The sequence below is a fragment of the Pelodiscus sinensis genome, chromosome 6, assembly GCF_052426305.1.
Source record: "Pelodiscus sinensis isolate ZL-2025 chromosome 6, ASM5242630v1, whole genome shotgun sequence".
Classification (NCBI taxonomy): Eukaryota; Metazoa; Chordata; order Testudines; family Trionychidae; genus Pelodiscus; species Pelodiscus sinensis.
The window spans coordinates 75268538-75290876 of NC_143057.1; the positions used below are offsets into that span (position 1 = coordinate 75268538).

At 45.2% G+C, this 22339-nt stretch overlaps 1 protein-coding gene and 1 long non-coding RNA gene across 2 annotated transcripts in view; one reads left to right on the forward strand and one right to left on the reverse strand.

Moving 5' to 3' along the window:
* The window catches only part of ADGRV1 (adhesion G protein-coupled receptor V1), a 393877-nt gene that overhangs the window by 147185 nt on the left and 224353 nt on the right, over positions 1-22339 (reverse strand). The window lies entirely within an intron of this gene.
* LOC149524170 (uncharacterized) overlaps positions 1228-22339 on the forward strand; it is a 32448-nt gene continuing 11336 nt past the window's right edge. Inside the window, exons 1-3 of the long non-coding RNA XR_016349912.1 lie at positions 1228-1482; positions 9221-9339; positions 18817-18952. This is a non-coding gene — a long non-coding RNA (uncharacterized LOC149524170). The remainder of the gene's footprint in view (positions 1483-9220; positions 9340-18816; positions 18953-22339) is intronic.

The window sequence follows — 22339 nt, forward strand, 5'->3', positions numbered from 1 at the left end:
TGTATAAACTTCTGGGTTGCACATGGAAAATTACCAAGTTTCTGACCTCAAGTGAAAATTTAGTATAGTGTAGCACTAGAGGAATTACAGCTAGTTACTGACCACAGGGGTCTGTTTCCAGTTGGACTGAATACGTCCCTTTTTGTTCAACTTTTTGAGCAACTGATAAACAAAAATATTTCAGTTTGTTTTTAAGGTTAAAAAGGTTTCATATTTCATTCTTCGTTGCAGAGATGACTTGGGGAATATTCTTAATCATTCAAAAACCATTCACCTCAAAATCTTATTAATTATGTCAATAACAAGTATCAATTTAAATAAATATTGTTCATGATTCATTTACTCATAAAAAAAATCCCCCACAAAGCTGGATTTAACTGACGTTTATCTCTGGCAGTCAGAACTGTTTTCTAAAAATTGTAGAGATTAGAAGAGACTTTGAACTGTTTTGATCAGTGAGATCTTGCAGGAAAAACCTCACCTGGGACAACCTCCTCAGACAAATAATTAGGTAAAGCCTGAGTAAATAATTGTTCTGTATTTCTGGAACGAATGATAACACAAAGCCATGCAATATAAATCCCTTTTTGATTTTGGCCAAAGTTTCAATAGTCCATCTGGTTTTGGAGATAGAAATAAACAACAGAATGACAACAAAAATGTTTGATTCTTAGTGAGATTTTTAATGAGGAAATAGTGTTGACACTCACTGTCTTCTCTTCATAGCAGCAAAGCACCAAACTGAGACTCAGGAAACCTGACTTCACTTTCATCTCTGCCACTGACCCAGTAAGGAAGACCTTGGGCCAAATACTTCATCTCCCTGTGCCTCTGTCTCTCCATCTGAAAATGGAATTATTGTATGGACCTTCTTTGTAAAGTGCTTTGAGATATCCTGATGAAAAAAACCCTATAAAAAATAAGGTATTATTATCTTGTTCTTTAAGATACCTTTTACTTGGGACTGTATGAGGAAACAAAAGATTAACCCATGTTACCTTCCATGCATGGGTCATATAGTGGCTTCTGAGATTTCTTCTGACCAAAGATCACAAAGATTAATAAGTAATATAATTATAGCGGGGGTTAAACAGCAATCCTGATTGAACAGCCAAAATATAGTCTCTCTCCGTGTGTACAAGCTTACTCCATATTGAATATACTGGCTTCAAAAGTCCACAGAACCAGAATTGAACTCTCACCTCTTCCAGGTCACATTATTTGAGAACACTGTCCTTGATGTGTTGAAGTTCACTGGACCATACCCGCATTATTTGTTGTTAAACATTACAGCTCATCTTAGTCTGGGGAAAAACAACATTCTTTTTTTGGAATCAGTAGTGTGTGCCAATAGTTCTCCATTTACAGCTCTATTGACAACCATTTCAGAAAACAGCCTACAGACAGACATTGCTGATATTTTCCAGTGCTGTTTTCACTTCTGTTTTCTCTACCATAGCTGTCAGAAAACAGTGACCCTTGGTAAGTTACACTGCGTGTTTCTCTTTTGACAAGCATAGCTTCATCATACTATCTGACTCAACAGATGTTCATAGGTGGCCTAAACTTGTTATTTCACACATCTGATAATCACGCATGAAGGAGTTTCATTTTCTGAACTAGTATATCCTACCCAGTTGATAATATAAAGAGCCCCTGCCCTCATAATGTCTAGCCATACCTTGGTCTCAGTTTAACAAACGTGACTCTGACACCTTAATGCTAAAGCACAGCAGCAGTATCATCATACTACCATGCAATTCAAGAATGAAGATAGTTGTTGACATATTTTAAAGCAGCAGCTAACAAGATATGAGTTCTTAAAAATCATAAGCATCTGCACAAATAACCAGCTTTATTTATGGAAGGTGCAGTAACATTAAGTAGAGTTGATGCCAGATGCTGCTTGTGTTCTTTTGTCACTACATACAATACTTCTGCTTTTAGACACTATTATTTTTGATGAGCACCTCAGAGCAGTTGTAGATAAAATGAACCAAATGAGAAATCTGAGACATGATTCAGATCTTAGTGGCAATTTTTTTATTGAAGGGAACAGTCTCTAAGGTTGGGGTTTCAAAGAGGAGACAAAGGAAAAAGGTTTTAAGATATCTGGACAGTAAGGGTATGTCTAGACTACAGGCTTACGTCGACATACGTTTTGTCGACAGAATCTGTCGACAAAACGTATGTCAACAGAGCGTCCAGACTACATCGCTTTGTCGACAAAGCGATCAGCTTTGTCGACATAAGAGTGTCCAGACTGCGGGACGCTCTGTCAACAGAAGGCGGCACCCGGAAGTGCTTCTGAAAGGTCACAGGGGCAGCCGTAAAGCCCAGGCACTGCTGCATGCTCTCTGCAGAGACGCGTGCTTAAAGGGGTACTCCTGGATAGCCGTTCCTCTGCTCCTGCTTCTAGCTTGCCAACCTTTACATGGAAAGCAAAGCTGCTGAAGTTTTCCTGGCTCTGGCTGCCTTGCTTTGTCGGACACCATAGTTGTGTATTATCTGGTTTGTCTGTTTGTGTGTTTGCTTCTGTGTTTGTTTGTTTGCTTGGGTTTTGACTTTTTTTGTTTGTTCGTTTGCATTTTTGTTCTTGTGTTTGTTTGTTTCTTTTGTTCTTTAGCTTTTTTGGGCATGGAGCCTGAGCTGCCCCTGGCAGGCGATGGCCCCACACCGGGCTGCTGGAAGCTCTGCTTCATGCTCAGGAAAGCATGATGACCTTGGCAGCAGAGCTGGATCCTGAGCCCAGCTTTGAGCCTCTCGCTCAGGCTGCAGCCCTGCTGTCCTTGCCCCCCAACTTTTTCCTGAAGAGGGGGATTTGGAGGCTGGACACCAGTTCGGACTGGTGGGACCGGCTAGTGCTGTAGCAGTGGGACAACGATCAGTGGCTCAGAAACTTCTGGATGCAGAAGGCCACCTTCCGGGAGCTCTGTACCTGGCTCGCCCCTGCCCTGCAACACCAGGACACCCACTTGTGGCCTGCCATCCCCCTAGAGAAGCATGTCGCCATTGCACTCTGGAAGCTGGCCACCCCTGACAGCTACCGTTCCGTGGGGCATCAGTTTGGTGTGGGGAAGTCTACCGTTGGGGCCGTCTTGATGGAGGTAAGTCACTCTCAGGGGACAGTCAGGACCAGGCACAGGGAATTGGGGGTGGGGTGGCAGAGGTAGAAGCTCTCTCAGCCTCACCCTGTCAAGGTGCGGGGTCAGGGGTTGGGGAAGGGATTGTCTTGGGGGGGGCTGTTGGTGTCTGGGGGGCAAAGAGGGGAGCACTTATCAGTTGAGCCAACCCCTCTAAAGTCCTGTTCTGTGTGTTTTTATTTGTCCCATTCTGCAGGTGGTGACAGCCATCAATGTGGAGCTGCTCCACAGGACCGTCCGCCTCAGAGACCTACAGACCATCCTGGCCGGATTTGCGGGGCTGGGGTTCCCAAACTGCGGTGGAGCACTGGACAGGACCCACATCCCCATCCGTGCCCCGCCCCATCGAGCAGCACAGTACATCAATAGGAAGGGCTACTTCTCTATGGTGCTGCAGGCTCTGGTCGACCACAAAGGACAGTTCACTGATGTTTGTGTCAGGTGGTCAGGCCGGGCACACGATGCCCGTGTGTTCAGGAACTCATACCTGTACCGTAGGCTGCAGGCTGGGGCATTCTTCCCAGAGAGGAACCTGGCAGTCGGGGATGTGCAGATGCCTACATGCATTGTGGCTGATGTGGCCTATCCTCTCATGCCCTGGCTCATGAAGCCCTACACCGGCCACCTGGATGCAAGCAGGGAACTGTTCAACTCCCGCCTCAATAGGGCTTGCTTCCAGGTGGAGCGCGCCTTCGGCCATTTGAAGGACAGGTTTAGGTGCCTGCTGACGCGGCTGGACATGGGGGAACACAACATCCCCGATGTGGTTGCAGCATGCTGTGTGCTGCACAACCTTGTAGAGAGGAAAGGGGAGGCCTTCCTCCCTGCATGGAGGACACAGGTGGAGATGGAGGGGAGGCAGTTTGGGCAGCCCCGGACAACTGCCACCAGCAAGTCCACCAGCTGGGCTTGCGCATTCGGGAAGCCCTGAGGGAGAAATTCTCACAGGGAGGCCCCTGATTGTCCCCCAGGACCTTCCACATGTGGGATTGCCCCATACCCCGGTGCCTTCCTCACTGCAACCCCTCTCAGCCCTACATTCACCCATTCTACTTAGTCCCCACTCACTGAAAACGGAGATAGGTGATGGTGAAAACTATAGTACACTTTATTTAACTGTTGTTTTTTTAACAAATGAAAATAAATAACTCTGATTCAGAGAAAAATAAAAATGTCTGTTTTAGAAAATAAAGTGCTTAAAAAAATGCGTCCCTCAGTTTGTGTCACTGGCGGGAAGGGGGAATGTGAACTTGGAAGGGGAGAGGGAGGCTCAGGGCCGAGGGGGCTGCCTGGAGGCCGAGCTCCTACTGCTTTGGCTCTGGAGGCCTTGTCGCGCCTGGCTGTGCATGTGGGATGCCACAGAAGGGGGCTGGGCAGGAGGTGGGGCTGGGATGGCAGGGGCTGAGGCAGAGAAGGGGGCAGGAGCTGAGGAGGCGGCGGGCTGAGGAGGAGGGGCAGGAGCAGACAAATGCCCTTACGCTGCTGGGTAAATTCGAGCAGCAACTGCCGGCGCCACGCGACCTCTGCCTCCAGCCTCCTTTCCATGGAGTCCTTCATCTCCTGCAGGACTCCAACGTGCTGGTGCACCAGCTCTAAGTAGCTGCGCCAGTGCCTATGGGTGCCCTGCGGCCATCTGGGTGGTGGGGCAGGTGGGGCACCCCCCTCCTGGTCAGCTGGTCTGGTTGTTGAAGACAAGAGGGAAGTCGTCAGTCATGCATGCTCACCCTTTCCCTAAGAGGGCATGCCCTCCTTCTCATCAGGCAGTGCCTGTGCTAGGGTCAGAGGCTGCTCATGTGTGTCTCAGTAAGGCATGGTGCGGCCTGACCCGCAGCCATGGCCTCCCTGGAGCCCAGGCGGTGTGCAGGCCATCGTCGTACCCACCTGCCCCCACGCATCCCCCATTGCTGAGCAGCACGGATGAGTGTCAGGCCACGGTTGGGGCTCCTACAGAGTGCTGAGAGGACTGCAGCTGTGAGGCAGTCCCAGCGTCTACAGCCCAAGCCTGCATGTGGCATCCCTGCCTGCAGGAACAAGCGGTGCCTAGCAACCGTGTGGGTGCAGGGGGGTAGCACAGTCCTCCCTGAGGGCAGCCATGGGTGTGCCCCCTCCCTCCCCTCGGGCCTTGCTCAGCATGACATGTCACAGCACTGCACCGTCCCCTTTGCTCCCACCTGCCCTGCCCTGCCCTGTGTGTGTTGGACCCTCACAGCACTCACCTGATGTTCCCTCCCCAGTGTCCGAGGTGGTCTGGGAGGCCTCCTGTGTCTGGGTGCCTGGCTCCCGGGTGCTCTGGGTGCCGTCCTTCTCCTTCTCCTCCTCCTCCTCCTCCTCCTGGAGCTCCTGGTCCCTCAGCAGGTGTTCCGGCCGCTGTAGAACTGAGGTCTCCAGCCCGGATCCACGAGCCTTTCAGGAGGCAGAGGATCTCTTGCCCCCAGGATCCTGTCCAGGTCCTCATAGTACTCACAGGAGTGCGGTCTTTCCCCGGAGCGGGAGCTGTGCTCACGGGCCCGGACATACCCCTGCCTCAGCTCCTTCACTTTGGCTCAGACCTGCTCCAGTGTGCGGGGATGGTGGCCTTGTTTGGCCAGCTCTTCTGTCATTCGGGCAAAGGTGTCTGCGTTCTGCCTCTTTGTGGAGTGTATGGCATGGAGGGAGTCCTCCTCAGCCCAGAGGCTCAGGAGGGCTTTTATCTCCGGCCCTGACCAGGAAAGTGCCCAGCGCTTAGTGCCACGAGGTTCCCGGGGGGATGATTCTGGGGTTCCCGGGGGGGATGATTCCCTTGAAGGGCCACAGGGTTCTTGGGGGGCTTGACCCTGTGACATGGCTCACCCAGAACTGAGCAGCACAGTCCTGGTCTGCTCTGGAGCTCGCTTGCTGCCAGAGTGCTGCTCCTGGGTGTCTGTGCCTTTTAAAGATGGCTACGGGCAGGAACAATAGAGTTGCAAGCTGTGGCAGGAGTGTCCACCAGGGTTTCTCCCTGGAGGCCTTTTATGTCAACATAACTTTTCCCTGTGTCCACACTGCTGTTTTGTCGACAGAACTACATCGACAAAGAAGTTATTCCTTGTAGAATGGGTGTGTCTAGACTAAAGGGTTTTGTCGACAAAAGTGGACTTTTGTCGACAAAACTATATCTGCGTCCACACTGCCTTTGAGTTATGTCGACATAACGTCGACAAAACTCAGCAGTTTTGTCGACGTATGTAAACCTCATTCTATGAGGAATAATGCCCTTTATCGACAGAGTTCTGTCGATAGAAGGCATTATTGCATCTACACTGTCCTTTGAGTCCACACTGTTATGTCGACAAAGCAAGCCGCTTTGTCGACAGAACTGGATGTAGTCTAGACGCTCTTTGTTGACAGAAGCTTTGTCGACAGTATCTGTCGACAAAACTTCTGTCGATAAAACCCTGTAGTCTAGACATACCCAATGAGGTTTACATAAGTCGACAAAACTGCTGAGTTTTGCTGACGTTATGTCGACATAACTCAAAGGCGGTGTGGACGCAGGTTTAGTTTTGTCGACAAAATCCTCTTTTGTTGACAAAACCCTGTAGTCTAGACACACCCTAAGGGGGGGGGGGGGAAGGTTTAACAGAAGTTGTGTAATAGATTATGTAAATAAAAGTAGGTTAAAAGTTCCTGCAGATTTTTCCTGCAATTTAAAAAACTATCTCCTTAGACTTTGCTAAGCTTGCCTATGGATTTCTAGAAGCTTATTTGGGCTAATAAACAAAAACATTTCAATTTTCTCCAATGGAATATTTTTCTGAAGTCTATCTTTTCCCATGGAAAATTTCTGTTTTGTCTAAAGCTACACAATCTAATGTGAAAATTTTTAATTTGGAAATTTTCAACCAGCCTCAGTGAGAGATGTCATCCTGAGAATGAAATCTTAAACTCTTGTTCAAGTAGAACTTAAAGACAATGTAAAATTTTGGAAAGAGAAACCTCAGTGACATTGCCAATATCCTTTCACTAACTAGAACATTAAAAGCTGATTATGCAGGTGAGAATATTACAGCCACTGCACTCAGCAACAGCTCTGCCACTGAATTGCCAGGACCTAGCTGCTCTGCAATATGTTTCAAGACATACTGAGTCTAAATGTTTCTATATAAAATCAGTAGGACTATGCTATAGTGTGGTTTTATCTCTTGCTTGGGTGAATCAAAGTGGATTCTTGGGACTTTGTCTTTATTCAGACAATAATACCAGCTGTTGTCTTCCACATCTATCTTTCAATAATTTCCCCTTTCTGTAATAAAGCTGGTCTACAGTTATGCACAGTGTTCCTGAAACTGCTCTTCTGATAAGGAGAAGCATTTCATGTACTGTAACACCCTCTCAAATGACTTATAATGCAAATTATTGCACTGGTGTAATCAAGAGTTATTTTACATATATAACATGATTTGCCAATCTTGAAGATACCCTCAAGTGCCTTAAATATTACATGTAACTTACTTGTTAGTATAGTCAAATAAGTTTTGTTTTTAGAGTACTACATGTTTTGACTTGAGATATATTACTGGCTCCACTGGCATTTTCCATTTTGATAATACTTACATTCATTGATTCTAACCAAATGGTTGAAACTTTTCAAGTGTAACCAGAATAGATTACTTTTCATGTTTTCACAGAAATTCAGAGAAAGAGAAGGTTACTCATCTTGTGCAGTGTTCTTTGAGATGGGTGTTCTTGTGGGCACTCCACTGTAGGTGTCTTGGTGCTCCTGCACTTCAAATCGGAACTTTTTAGCACCGGTACCACCCCACCGGGTTGAGATGAGAGAGCATAGCACCGCTCTCACCATAGCAAACATGCTGAGGCATGTGCACTGTCAACCATCCCTCAGTTCCTTCTCTACTGTGGAGAGATGTTGCAACTCCAAAGCAGAAGGGAGGAGGACGGGTCTTGGAATGCCCACAGGGACACCTATCTTGAAGAACACCAATTACTGCAAAAGGTGAGTAACCTTCCCTTTCTTCTTCAAGGAGTGTCCCTGTGGGTGCTCCACTGTAGGTAACAGTACCTTCAGTACTAGGGAACAATACCTTCAGTTTTTGGAAGGAGGGGCTTTGGACTTGAGCAGTGGATGGCAGCAAGGACCGCCTCCCCAAAGGTAGTAGACTGTGAAGTGTAAGGTCTATAGCATAATACTTTGTAAATGTGTGAACAGAGGCCCATGTTGGTCTACAGTTGATGCCTTGATGGACATGTTAGGCAGGAATTCCACAGAGGTGGCCATCACTCTGGTGGAATGTGCCCACAAATGAGTTGGTAATGGCATGTTACTGGCATGGTAGCAATCTTTGATACAGTTTGCTATCCATTTCGAAAGTCTCTATTTTGATATTGCAGGACCTTTAGAATGGCCGGCTATAGAAATGAAGAGTCTAGGAGAGTGCTTGTACTGTTTCATTTTATCTAGGTAGAAGTCAAGAGCCTGCTGAACATGCAAGTAGTAGAGTCATGATGCGCTGGCTTCCAGATGAGATTTTTGTATAGGCACGTTAAGATGGAATTATAAAACTATTTTGGGGAGAAATTTAGTATGTGGCCTTAAGACTACTTTGTCTTTGTAGACGGTGGTAAATGGTGGATCTGCCATGAGTGCCACCAATTCCCTGACCCTCTTTGCTGTTGTGATTGCTAGTAAGAAAGCAACTTTCATGGAAAGGTGCGTCAAGAAACATGTTGCCATGGGTTCAAAAGGTGAGCAGGTCAAGATGTTGAGAATGAGGTTGAGATCCCAAGGCAGCACTGGGGGAAAAAAGATTGGTGAGGCCTTTTAGAAACTTAGTAGTAGTTGGATGAGAAAATATGGTGTGGCCATCCATGACCTCATGCTCACTTGAAATGGCTACCTAGTGCACTTTATTGATGACAAGGAAAGATTCTGTTTCTTCAATGAAAAAAGGTATTGTAAGATTGTCATCAACTGTGTGGAATGAGACTGCAGTATTCTTTGGTTTGCCCATTTAGAGAAATGTCGCCATTTCTGCAAACAGGTTTTTCTTGTTGTGTGTTTGCGACAATTGAGGATTATATTGTGAACTTCCTCTAACCAGGTGTGCCATTGAGTATGCAGTTTGTACATGTCTGGATGGAGAACTCAGCTGTGATCCTGCGATAGTATGTCTGTTCACCATGGAAGAGAAACCAAAGGAGCCGCTGACAGTTGTGACAGGTAAGGGAACCAGGCCTGTCTGGGCCATGCAGGAACTATGACGATGACTCTGACCGTGTCCTGTTTTATTTTTTGTATGACCTTGTCAAGAAGGAGAAGTGTTTGAAAGACACAGAAGGTTGTGAGACTACCTGATCATCATGGCATCCTCCATGGATCCCTTGCCCAGCCCTGACCTGGAACAATACTTGGGGCATTTCACATTGTGTAATGTGGCAAATAAGTCTATTTCCAAAGTCTATTTCAAAGCCCCACCTGAGAAAGATGGGTCATAGGGCTTGTTGATGTATCTCCCATTGATATTTCTGATTAAATATGCAGCTTAGATATTCCGTGGTGACATTTTGCTTACCTGAGAGATACACTGCCAGTATGGTGATTTGGTGATGAATGCACCACTGCCACAGTGTTGCTACCTCTTTGCGGCAGGTATGATCTTGCTTCACCTTGGCGATTTATGTAGAGCATGCAGGTGGTGTTGTCTGTGAGTATTCTCACTGACTTGCCCCAGATTAATGGGAGAAAGTAGTTGCATGCTCTTCTCACTGTGCAAAGTTGATGTGCAGGGTTGAGTCTGTCAGTGTCCATTGCCCCAGGTGCGGTGCTCATTGGTGTGGGCCCTCCAACCCTCTAATGACGCATCTCTGGTTCTGTTTACAGATGGAGGTGTTTGCTGAAATGGGACCATGCGAGTGATTCTCTGAACCTCTTTGTGGGGCTCAGCGCTTTTTGCATATGATGCTTGTGAGGTCAAAAGCATGTATGAAGCCATGTCTGGAGATATCTCGTGTGTAGCCTGTCATGAAGAACCACGTATGTGGTTACAGACATATGACCAAGAAGCTGAAGGCACTGCTTGGCCGACACAGTAGGGATGTCTATAACAGTTCTTGCCAGAGCTACCAGTGCTTGGAACCTCTGCAGATGTAGTTGGGCCTATGCATTTATGCGATCCAGTGTGGTGCCTATGAACTCCAACTCCTGGGATGGAGTGAGGCATGATTTTTGTGTGTTAATTCAAAGTCCTAGAGTTCTGAACAGTTGGATTGTTTTTGTGATGGATTGAGTGGCCTTGTGTTCTGTACATGCTACAATTAAACAATCGTCCAGGTAAGGGAAAATCTTGGAAAAAACTCTTGGTGCAGAGGACAGGCCAAACAGTAGGACAGGATACTGATAATGTTGATCCTTATGGTGAAACTCAGAAACCTTTTTTGTGACAGTTGAATTGCTATGTGAAAATACACATCTTGCAGGTCGAGGGACCGCATCCGGTTTCCTTGTTCTATGGCCAGAATGATCTTTGCCAGTGTTCCCATGGCTTTTTTAGATCCTTATTTAGCCTGCGCAAGTCCAGTATAGGTTTTCAGCTGCCCGAATTTTTTGGAGTGAGGAAGTATCTTGAGTAGAAACCCTTTCCCCTGAGTTGTTTTGGTACGATCTCTATTGCCCCCATCTGGAACAATCCATTTATCTCCTGTTATAGCAGGGACTCATGAGGAGGTCCCTGAAGAGGGACAGGGAAGAGGGTTGGGTTGGAGGAAAAGTGATGAAGAGTACCAGAAGGCCTTTCTGTGACTTCTAAGACCCAACTGTCTGTTGTAATAGTGGTCCATGCATGGTAAAAAGGCTGCAGACTCAACTGGTATTGAACAATTGTTGGAAACAATGTCAAATCCTCAACTAGCTGTATGAAAGGTTTGCCAGCCATTGGTGGACTGGGATGTGGTAGACTGGTTTTGTGACTGTCTGCGTTTTTATCGTCTCTGCCTCCTCCTTAGGTCATAGTCTCTCTAGGAGGAGTACAAGGTCGATGCTCTGCCCTGGGGTGTAAATAGCCTGTTCAGTTTCTTTTTGGGTTGGGGAACATACATCTTCAGGTTCTTTAATGTTGCTCGTGAGTCCCTGAGAGAATGTAATGTAGCATCTGCGGTGGTGGAAAACAGCTTTTGACCTTCAAATGGCATGTCCTTAGCAGTATTCTGTACCTCTGTAGTCAGCTTGGCTTCCTGGAGGGGCTCCTCCTCCATCGCGTCAGTGGGCGGCCACTCTGCCCCACTACACTGTCCCTTTAAGCAAGCCCCACGGCACAAGTTCATGGGCAGCAAGTCCCCAGAAGCCCCTTTCAGGGTTAGGCCAAGCCCTGGTTCTGGGCGTGGCAGCACACAATCACAGAGTTTATAAGGCATGGCCAAGCCCTGGTTCAGGGGCGGCAGCACACAGTCACAAAGTTTATATGGCACGGCCAGGCCCCTGGTTCAGGACGTGGCAACAGCAAACACAGTTCAGCTAGAAAGGGGGCAGGCCCTTGGTTTAGGGTATGGCAACAGCAAACACCGTCTAGCTATACAGGAGGCCAAGCCTTGGTTCAGGGCATGGCAACAACACACACACTTGTTCAGGAGGGGTACAGGCTGATCGTCTGTGGCAGCAGCGAGGGGGGAGACTGCCACCCGATAGGTGGGTGGTGGTGGGGGGAAGCAGGCCCACCCGCTTCACTGTGCCCCGGCCCAGGGCCCTAAGAGCAGCAAGACAAACTGCTACGGGCTCAGCAGGGCTCCAGCCCGAAATGCGCCGGCCTTGGGGCCTTTAACAGCCCCCACCAATCCCTGGGACACTTCTGTACTCCCCCTTAGACAGTACCTGGAGTTCCAGTGGTGCACACAGGGAGTCCAGGGTAGGTTCATCATCCTGGGGCCCCGGGGGTCTGGCCCAGTCCTTGGCAGCTTGCAGGTCTGCAGGGCTCAGCTGGATTCCTGGGGCAGGCAGCGTCAGGCATCTGGACAGCCTCCAGTGCAGGCTATGTTGGGGCCTCCATGGCCCTGGTCTTGGCAGCGGCTTCTCATGGTGCCTGGGCAGGGGCTGGGGCACAGGGTCAGGCTGGTCCTCTGGGTCCTGGGCAGGGTCTGCGAAGGTAGGCAGGCTGGGCCAGGAAAGTAGGTGGTCCTGGCCAGGCCTCAGCCTCCGACTCCCAGGCCGGGAGCCCTGAGTAAGCCGCTGGTCCCTCTGCAGGCTCAGCACCAACTGAGGCTGCTGGCTGGGCTTTCATAGCTCTGGCCCCGCCCTCTGACTTCCGGTCAGGTGACTGGTCGGGGTCAGCCTCAGCCTAACATCGTGGCCGGAGGAGCTCCTTCTCCTCCGTGTCAGTGGGCGGCCACTCTGCCCCACTACAGCCTCCTTAGGGAATCCAGAGAAGTGCAGCCAGGAGACATCACATGATTACCAACATGGCTAAGGACTGTGATGCAGTATCAGCTACGTTGAGGGCCACCTGCAGTGCTATTCTAGCTGTGAGGATGCCTTCATCTCTGTTGGACTGAAAGGAAGACCTGCTATCCTCAGGTAGCTGTTCAATAAAAGTTTTCATTTTCTCAAAATGGTGGTTTGTGTACTTAGTTAACATCACCATGTAGTTAGCTATCCTGATCTGGAAGGATGCAGATGCATATGATTTCCTGCCCAGAATGTCCAATCTCTTCAATCCCTTGTTGTCAGGGGCAGGTCTATATTGCATTTGCTTACTCCTATTGTTGGCTGCATTAATGACCAAAGAATTTGGTGCTAGGTGGGTGAACAAAAAGTCAGCCCCTTTGGCAGGAATGTAGTACTTCCTGTCTGATCTTTTTGATCTTGGTGAGATAGAAGCTGGCGTTTGCCATAAGATTTTTGTTGGATCCAATATGGCCTAGTTGACTGGCAAGGCTATTTGCAATGAAGGCGAGGCCTGTAGTATATTGGTCAGTTTGTGCTGTGTCTCAGGAACCTCAACCAATTAAATGTCGAAGGTATTAGTCACTCTCTTATATAAGTCTTGGAAAGATTTGAAGTTCTCCCCCACAGTTGGTGGAGGGGGCATTATTGTCTCATCAGATGTATGAAGGAAATAATGTGTCTTCTTCCTGTGAGTTCTCCATCTCCTCATATGATATTAGATCTTGTGGGTATACGAGATCTGTGGCCCACTGTCTGAGGCCTGGGTGGTGAAAGCAGTTGAGGTGCTGATGTTCAAGTTTTTGTAGTACCAAAGGGATCCCATCCTGCCAAGGTTGTAGGAGTGTAATGGGATGGATCCATGGAAAGAGTTGCCACATCTGGGCTGACCCTGCTGCTGCTGCTGCTGTTGTATCTATTTAGCTGGCTTTGGTAACAAATGTCATGAAGAACGTGATCTCTTCATCGTCATCATGGTCACTGGAGAAGGGGGGGGGGTGAGTTTGATGGCATGGCAAACCTGCTTGGTCCCTACAATGTCGGTGTGGCATCGGTACCGAATAACAGTGTGCCCAGTACCGATCCTTTTGTTAGATCTTGCTGGGTCATCAGAGACTTTGGTGGTGAAGGTCAGTACCACCGTTGTGGAAGATTGCGATCACTGTGTCAAAGAGCCTGCCCGTACCCTAGATGTGGTCAGTACTGGAGAGACTTTGGTACCTGGGGTGGTACCGACTTGGCTGCTGTCTGTACCAGATGTTCAAAGTGGCCCTTTTCCTCACTGCGCTAAGGTGGTTTGGCCATTGTTTTCGTCGGTACCGCAGAGATTGGTACCAGCAGTGCAGTGGCGATTTTCTTTGGTTTGGGTACCAAGACTGCAGAGTGTATGTTTTTGGCAGGGACCGCCCCTTAGGGTTTGTCCGTACAGGACTTCCCCGGTACCTGCACATGCCCAACAGCCTGCCCCTTAAGTGATAGAGACTTGGGTTAGAAAGATAATCACTTCAGTGCCCCCTCTGGTGAGGATGAAGAGTGTTTTCTTTGGGCTGTTTTCTTGGCCCACCCCTCCCTTGATGCAGAAGGTCCTTGCTGTAGGCGAGGTCTAGGCATGGGAGGTTTTGCTGACGGTTCTGAAGTTGACCTCTCTACCTTGTCCATGGTGAGAAGCTTTAAGTGAAGCTCCCTCATGTTCAGTGACCTGGATGAGAGCTTCTTACAATGGCTGCAGCTCTTCAGTGAGTGATCCTGGTCCATGCACTGGATACACTGGGCATGCCCATCTGAGATGGGGACAGACATTCTGCATGTCAGGCACTGTTTCAATCCTGGTGAGCCTGGCATGCCTATCCTATCCCAATGCTTATGAACTATAAACTGTAGAAACAAGATTTTTTTTTCAAAAACTTGCAACTTGGGAGGGGAAAACCGTAAACTAGAACTTGACAATCTAACATCAAGTAACTCTATAAGTAAATATCTAAGGTGTAACAGAGAGCACTACTATGTTCCAACCAAACTGGGAGCGGCTAAGAAGGAACAGATGGATGGTTGACACATTTGCTTTGGTGCAAGCAGTGCCGTGCATGCAGGCTGCCACCTGGGCAGAGGGTACTCTTGCTAAAAAGTTCTGTTTCTAAGTGCAGGAGTGCCAAGACACCTACAGTGGAGTGCTCACAGGGACACTCCTTGAAGAAGAATATTAAAGTCTGAAATGTCTTAGCTTTTTTTCTTCATGTTACTGTAAGGGGGAAATTATGGCTGGTTCTCCAAGAGTGTGCAAATAGGAGGAGAGTGCACACAGAGCCACCCAGTTCTCCTTAGGGGTCAAGTACAATCTGGTCCTTGCATCCACTTGAGTGCTAGAATGACACACAAATATGCCAACCCTTCATTCCTACTTGAGCCGCATTTCCCTACTTAGCCCTCTGTATCACCCAGTGTAGCTGGCCAACTCAAGAGGAAAACAAACAACCTACAACCTCTTTCATGCTAGCACCTCTGCCATGCTTTGCCCATGTTCCTTGAGATCAACAGCTCTGTAGAAAATCTGAACTTTATACAGATTTTCTGTTTTGAATTCCATCAGAAAGTGATCTATTTTATTTTAGCAAAAACTTGGGTTGTGTTTGTAAAACAAAAACAAAAACCAGCACTTAGGGCACATGATGTACTTTGCTATCTAACATGATATTCCCAGCTGTTAAGTAAACTAATATTAACCTGCACTGCTTTAGTTTCCTTGGAAACACAAAGGGAATGAAAACAAATCAGACCTTATCATGAACTCTGCAAAGATACAAAGAGGACTTGCCCATACCCACAACACTTGATTAGAGAAGAGGTATGTCTGTGTCTGGAGATGCTAGCACGTCTGTGTGTTTAACAGAGCGAACAAGTTAAATAAAATGCATTTACAACTACAACCTATCAACTTTAAAAGACAATTGCCATGGTTGATGACCACATGTGAATTTTTCTTTCAAGTGGAATTCTCCCCTTTACCTTATTCTCTTGATGCCTATGAATCAGTATTGTTTTTCAAAGGGCTTTTGCAATTTTAAAAGAAACAATTATATGCCTGAATAGAAAGAAACCAACAACCTAATAGTATATAGTTTCTTAAATTCTGCAACAAAATACACCTCATGAAAGATCTCAGAAGTCACATCTTTCCCGATGTACCATTACAATAGCTGAGATCATCTGAGGCACTCCTTTCAATAGTCTCTACATTTGAATTACTGAAAAGTGCTAGGTCCCTGACTGTAGAATTTTCTTTAGCATTTTGACTCATCTTGCCTTTGGGATATGGTTTAAGGCTTAGCTCAGTGTTGGGGACGCTATTGCCCATAACGCTTGGGGCTCAGTCCCCCCTTCCACAATGGCATGAGTATGCTGGCACTGGTGCTCCAGCTATGTGGGGCCCATGTGCTCTGTCTGGCAGGGGAAAGGAAGCACAGGGGAATGGTCCCTTCAGGCACAGCCCACCACCACTCCCATTGGATGGGGGTGGGGGGACAATGACTGCAGTCCACCCCCCCCCCACAGGAGCCATCCCAGATAGGTGCCCCAGTCCCCTGCCCCATCCCACCAAGATCCCACACTCTCACCCCCACTACACTCATGCACCATACCTCCTGCCCAGACCCTGCATCCTAATTTCCAACCTTGCTTCTGCATCCTATCTCCCATTCATACCCCCAGCCTGCTCCCTGGCAGGCCCCTCCCACACACTGAACCCCTCATTTTTGGCTCCACCCAGAGTTTAGTGGGGGCACACAAAATTTCCAAACCCTGGAACCCCAGAAGAGTTAATTCAGCCCCGGGGATAAGCCCTGAGCCACGGTGCCTTTGGTTTCCCACCACTCCCGTGGGGCTGGAACTTAAGGCAAGTGAGGGGAATGTGTTTTTTTTCCTGCTTCTCAGTTGGGGGCCACATCCGTGGGGTGGACTCACTTGGAATGAGGAGTAACGGTAGTTCGAACTAGGAAGCCTAGTTCGAACTACCTAGTTCATGCCGCGTGTAGCCGCGCGGCACAGGGTTCAAACAAGCGGGGATTTAAAAATGGCAGAGCCCCGCTTATGCAAATGAAGCCCGGGAAATTCAAATCCCGGGCTTCATTTGCAAGTGCGGTATGCCTACATTACCCTCCTAGTTCGAACTAGGAGGGTAGTGTAGACATACCCTTAGGGACCAGGTGAGTGATAGCTGTGGTTTTGTTTTGTTTCTTCTCACTTGTGTGTAGCCCCTGGCCCATAAAAGGTTCCCCACCTCTGGCTCAGCTTTTCAGTATTTGTTTGACCTATCAGTGATTGGTGGTTTCTTCCATTTGATAAGTTAGATGACTGCTGCTGCCCACTGTGGCCATTTCTGGAGAATGCTTTGTTTTGGATGTACCTACAGGCCACGGAAATGGACACATAATAAACTAGAGAAACCTTTTCACCTGACTAAAGAAAGAAATGAACTAAGCTTAGAATTGCAACTGTTGAACAATATCAGTGAAAAAAATAATTGAGCAAAGACACCTATAAAAAGCTGAAATTATAGCTGTTTCAGACACTGAGTTTAGCTTGGTATAGATACTCATTTAGGGCCAGACTGTGACTCTTTTACACCCATATGTGAGCAGCTACTTACCTAAACCATACCTTTGACTTCAGTGGGACTATCTATGTGAATAATTTCTTATCAATGTTAAGTATAAAGAACATAGTCTGGACTCTATTCCTTTTAATGCCCCTCTCTATCAGACTAGATTCTGCCACCATGATACTTGTTAATCTATCACATCTACGCTACAAAAAACTGTACAGAGGATCTCAGAGCCTGGGTCACTATAATAGAAAGACAACATGTCTTCCATGGCTTGTGATTATAACATTGCATCCCGGCCTATGACTGTACCCTTGCACAGGTACATTTCATAACTTGACAGCATTTCAACAGAGAATCCAAATAGCCTAAAGTTATTATCTCTGTCAACAAGACTCTCATACATACAAGCATTTTGGCTAGCCGTAGCATGTTTTTGCAACCAGGTTTTAGAATGTTTGGTTAACTTAGTTCATCAACTAGCAGTTCACTATAAAGTTATTCTCATTCCAGAAATATATTATTTCTGTTTGAAGATTTGTTTTATTTAGATAGCTTCTGTAAACAATTCCACTAAATATTTATTTTATAAAAGCAAAAGCAGTATGGCACCACTTAAAAGAAGAGAAGTTTCGGCAAGAAATAAGTGCATAACAAAGATGTATTTATTAAACATCCATCTAATTTGTTCTATTTTAGCCACTGTTTTATAATCTTATAATTTTACAACAGATTGTAAAAGTCTGGAAAGACACAGTTTTCTCTTACAGAAACCTAATTTATCCCTATCATATCTGTAGGAGTAGGTGATACTCCCATCCTCCTTTTAAAGAGTCAACGTGGGCCACATAAGTTCAGAACTTGCCTCTTTTCTGGGACTTGGTTTGTTGACTACTTAATATGAAACAAACTCCCTCTTCCCAGGTTTGTCTGCTTCCTCCTTTAGGACTCCTCAGCCTCACAGTCAGATCAGAGGAGCCACACTGACTTTTCTTTATATCTGGCGTGGATTAATTGAGCTTCATGTGCCAGAGAGAATCAACAGGGCTCAATCAACACACATCTGAAAGCTTTTTAGTATCCACTAACAGGAAGGATCAAGAAAAGACCTCACCTTGTTATAATCATGCTCATCTAGGTGTTTTCTAACTCCATATTTAATTACTTTTTACTGAGTTTATATGGTAGAAAAACAAATCTCATTGATCTGTAGTTCTAAGATCAACCCTAGGGCCTTTGATAAAGATTTGTACATTTGCTACCATATAGAACAGTAATTTTTTTAAGATGAGAGATTACATATGTTTATAGCTCCCTCACTAAATTCCTTAAACAAATACCATATGGTGCCAGTCGCTTACTGCAATTTAAATAATCAGCTTGTTGCAAGACCTTTTTGATACCTCGCTGGCTGACAAGACTCCATCTTTATTATCCACCAAATTACCTCTAGAGCAAAGAGTGATGAAAAGAAGCCCTTTAATCTCTCTCTGGAATGCCTTTATCTATCTCAGTTGTCCTCTTTACTCCTTAGGAGTTTATCTGACCCACTGAATCTCTTGTATCCCTCCTGTTTCTGAGACTCTTAAAGTAGCTCTATGTACACCCTGTTAGATGCTCAGTGCCATATACTCAGCCCCCACTTCAGATGTTCTACATCTTTCCTGCAGTGTAAAACAGCCAAGAAGCCTACTTAAGCAGATATCTGTCACAGAACAGTCCTCAGGAGGAAAAAAGAGAAAGCCTGGCATCACATCCATTGGAGCAGAGGGCAGGAGGGATGTGCAGTGAGACCACATACAAGAGGTAAGTCAAGGGATGAATAATATAGCACTTTGAAAGCAAGGACAAAAGTTGGGACACTCTTGGAAGTCAGTGATATAGCTGAAGTGATTAACAAGAAATAATATTTTGGCAACAGAATTTTGAACAGACTGTATGGGGGAGACGGTGTGTTAAAGGCCCAGGAAGAAGAGATTGCTATAGTCAATATAGAAGATGACATAGGTTTACGTGAAAGATTCACCAGTTGGTTTTTTGGAATGTTGTGGAAGAACCACCAACAATACTTGGCCAGGTCCTGGATGTACACTGAGAAGGAAAGGGAATAGCTGAAGATAAAGGCAAAGTAGCATGTTTAAATTACAATGATAGTAAGGACAATTACTAAATATGATTTCTTGCCTGTTGAGATGTGGTGATGGCAAGCAAACCAAGAAATTCACTAGGGTCAAAAGGAGAAAGCAATATAGTTTCTATATGCTGTCACATAGTTCATGTTGCCTGCACCTGTATTCCCCTTCTATGTTCCAGCAACAGACACCTATTCAAGACTTCAGTCTCCACTTCTATCACTTTTTGAGTGGAGACAAGCATCTCATTCCCTTCTTATTGGGATTTTTCCAGGCTGCACTGTCTGCTGTCTGTATCATGAAATCCCAGTAGTCTTAGTCCTGTTTCTCTGCTCCCCTACCCTACCAGAGCCCAGCAGATGGATGATAAGGATGCAAGCAAGAAAGATGATGGATCTAAATAACCAAACCAAAATCAGAATTATGCATGAATGAAAAAAATCTATTTGCTCACTTTCAGTTCTTTCTTTTATGCCCAAAATGTTGGTCATGGAAATTTCCCCCCAGAAGTTACTCACTAGTAGTTGATTCAATTTTCCTTAAATTTCACTATTTTTAGTTCCAGTGCCAAAATCTGTTAATTTATGCTCTACTAGGATCAATGAAGTTACTTGGGGTTTATACTTGTCCAGATGAAAACACAACATGGCCAATGATAAGTTTCTTTTATAACATTTTCAGTTTGAAAAGATGCCTTCTGTACCGTATTTTATTTTCAAGGAACTGCCATTTCATTCCAACAGAGGATTGAAGCATCTGACAAAGTGGGCTTCAGCCCATGAAAGCTTATGCTGAAATAAATGTTATTCTTTAAGGTGCCACAGACTCCTCATAGTTTTTGCTGAAACATACTAACACGGCTACCCTTCTGAAAGTAACAGAGGGTACATCTTTATGTAATGATTATATTTCCTCTGTGATATTTACTTTCTTTTAGAAAAATAAATTAATGTATATTATTCTCTTTATTTATTCTCTTCTTAAATGAGAGTCTGATATTTAAAATAAAGACTATATGGACTGATGCCACATCCAGTGAGATCAGTAAGAAAGATAAATTCTCTTTTCATTTACACCAGGGTAAATACCAACACATTCTACTGAGAACTACAATTGACAGAAGAAGTAGGCTAATATCTGCATGTGTGTCTATATTTCTCAAATAGTACTTAGATTAGAGAAAGATAGACACTTGTGTCTGCTGATAAATAGTACTTGGATTAATCAGCAGACACAAGACCAATACTAAGGAAGAATGACTATGGAAAAGCCCTCTGGACTAATGCAACAGACTGGACTAATCACTATAGATTGTCAAGTATCAGAGGGGTAGCCATGTTAATTTGAATCTGCAAAAGTGACAAGGAGTCCTGTGGCACCTCACAGACTAACAGACTTGTTGGAGCATAAGCTTTCATAGGCAAGTGGGTCTTTGTCCACGAAAGCTTATGCTCCAACAAATCTGTTAGTCTATAAGGTGCCACAGGACTCCTCATCACCACTACATATTGTTTTATTTACACAAGAATGAAATTAAGCACATATTAAAAGAGAAAGGGGAGGAAAAGAAAACTAATAGGGATTTTCACTGAAGTACTCGTGCTTTATAAAGGACTTAGCTGCAACAGAACAGAACCAACGTCAGTGTTTAACATTAAAATCGGTTTGATCAAAAACAATGAATGCAGCAGTGCTGACAAAGCCTTTCTAAAAATACCTTTTCTTGAAAAAATGAGAGAAAGATAAGTTGAGAACTGGCACACTTTTTCTCTATGGCAAACACTGCTGAAATATTAAATCACATGATAACAGATTGAATAAACAGAAACTGGTATGCTACATAATAATTGTTGGTCTTGGCTAATGGATACTATTTGACGTTTAAGGTGTGCCAGCCTTTCCTGAAACATTCACTGGCACACACAGTGAGCTTTATTTTATCTCCTTGTTAGAAACTGGCACACCTTATTTAAAAAAAGAAAGAAATGAATCATAACATAATACAGTTGGAAATGTCTAGTTTGAGGCAGCTAGTTGTGTAGTTTGAAAGAAAGACAGAAAGACAGACAAACAGACCAGGGACTCAAAACTAAGTTGCTAGATTTCAGGAGCACAGACTTTTGAAGAATGAGAAAAATATTGGTAAAAAAAGAATTGGATATATGATAAGAAAGAAAGATTGTATATATACAGAACATATTAGAGAATGAATAGCATATATGCTATTTTGAGCCAGATACCTATCCAAACCTCATATCAAATGCAATCACTATCTTATATATAGTCTATCGCTCACTTGTCTGCTGGAATTTTGTTCTGTTAACACAGAAATGAACACTAAGTTAAAGTTCAGCTCAAGTCTTCTCCTTATGATTATCTACTTCTAGGTTTCCTCCCTCTATAATGTTAGCCTGTATCCTAGATTCTGTTTCACCATATACTGTTGATAAGACATTTGCAAATAGGGAGTCAGAAGACTGCACTTAGCATTGCCTATCATGATTAACACTTGATAAAAGCATAGTGTTAGACAAGCATGATCAAGCAAGGAGGTAATATCTTTTATTGAACCAACTTCTGTTGGTGAGAGAGACTATCAATAGAAGTTGATCTAATAAAAGGTACACCAATCTTGTTTTTTCTACTATTGTGGGAAAACCCAGCTACAACACTACTATCATTCAGTAGTAAAGTGGCTTTTGTTCACTGAATCTTGAATTATGACCACTTTACTTCTGAAGGAGAGCATCCATACAGCACTTAATGTGCTTTAACTTATGCACAGTTAATTAATCTTAATTTCCCTGAGAGCCCCCAGGTAGACAACTAGACAAGCACCAAATTAGAGCTTTCTGATTTCCTAACAAAAATATAATTTAATCCAAGACTAAGGTACTGCCAGAGACTGCTTTCTCTGCTATTACAAGCTCTACGGTGAAGATATAGAAGCCATTAGGTGCAAGTGGATTATTCAACCATTTCATGGGGTGTGTGAAGTGGCCTGATTCTTAAAAATAATACAAAGGATGATGATTAATAATTTCTCTATCTGAAACTACCA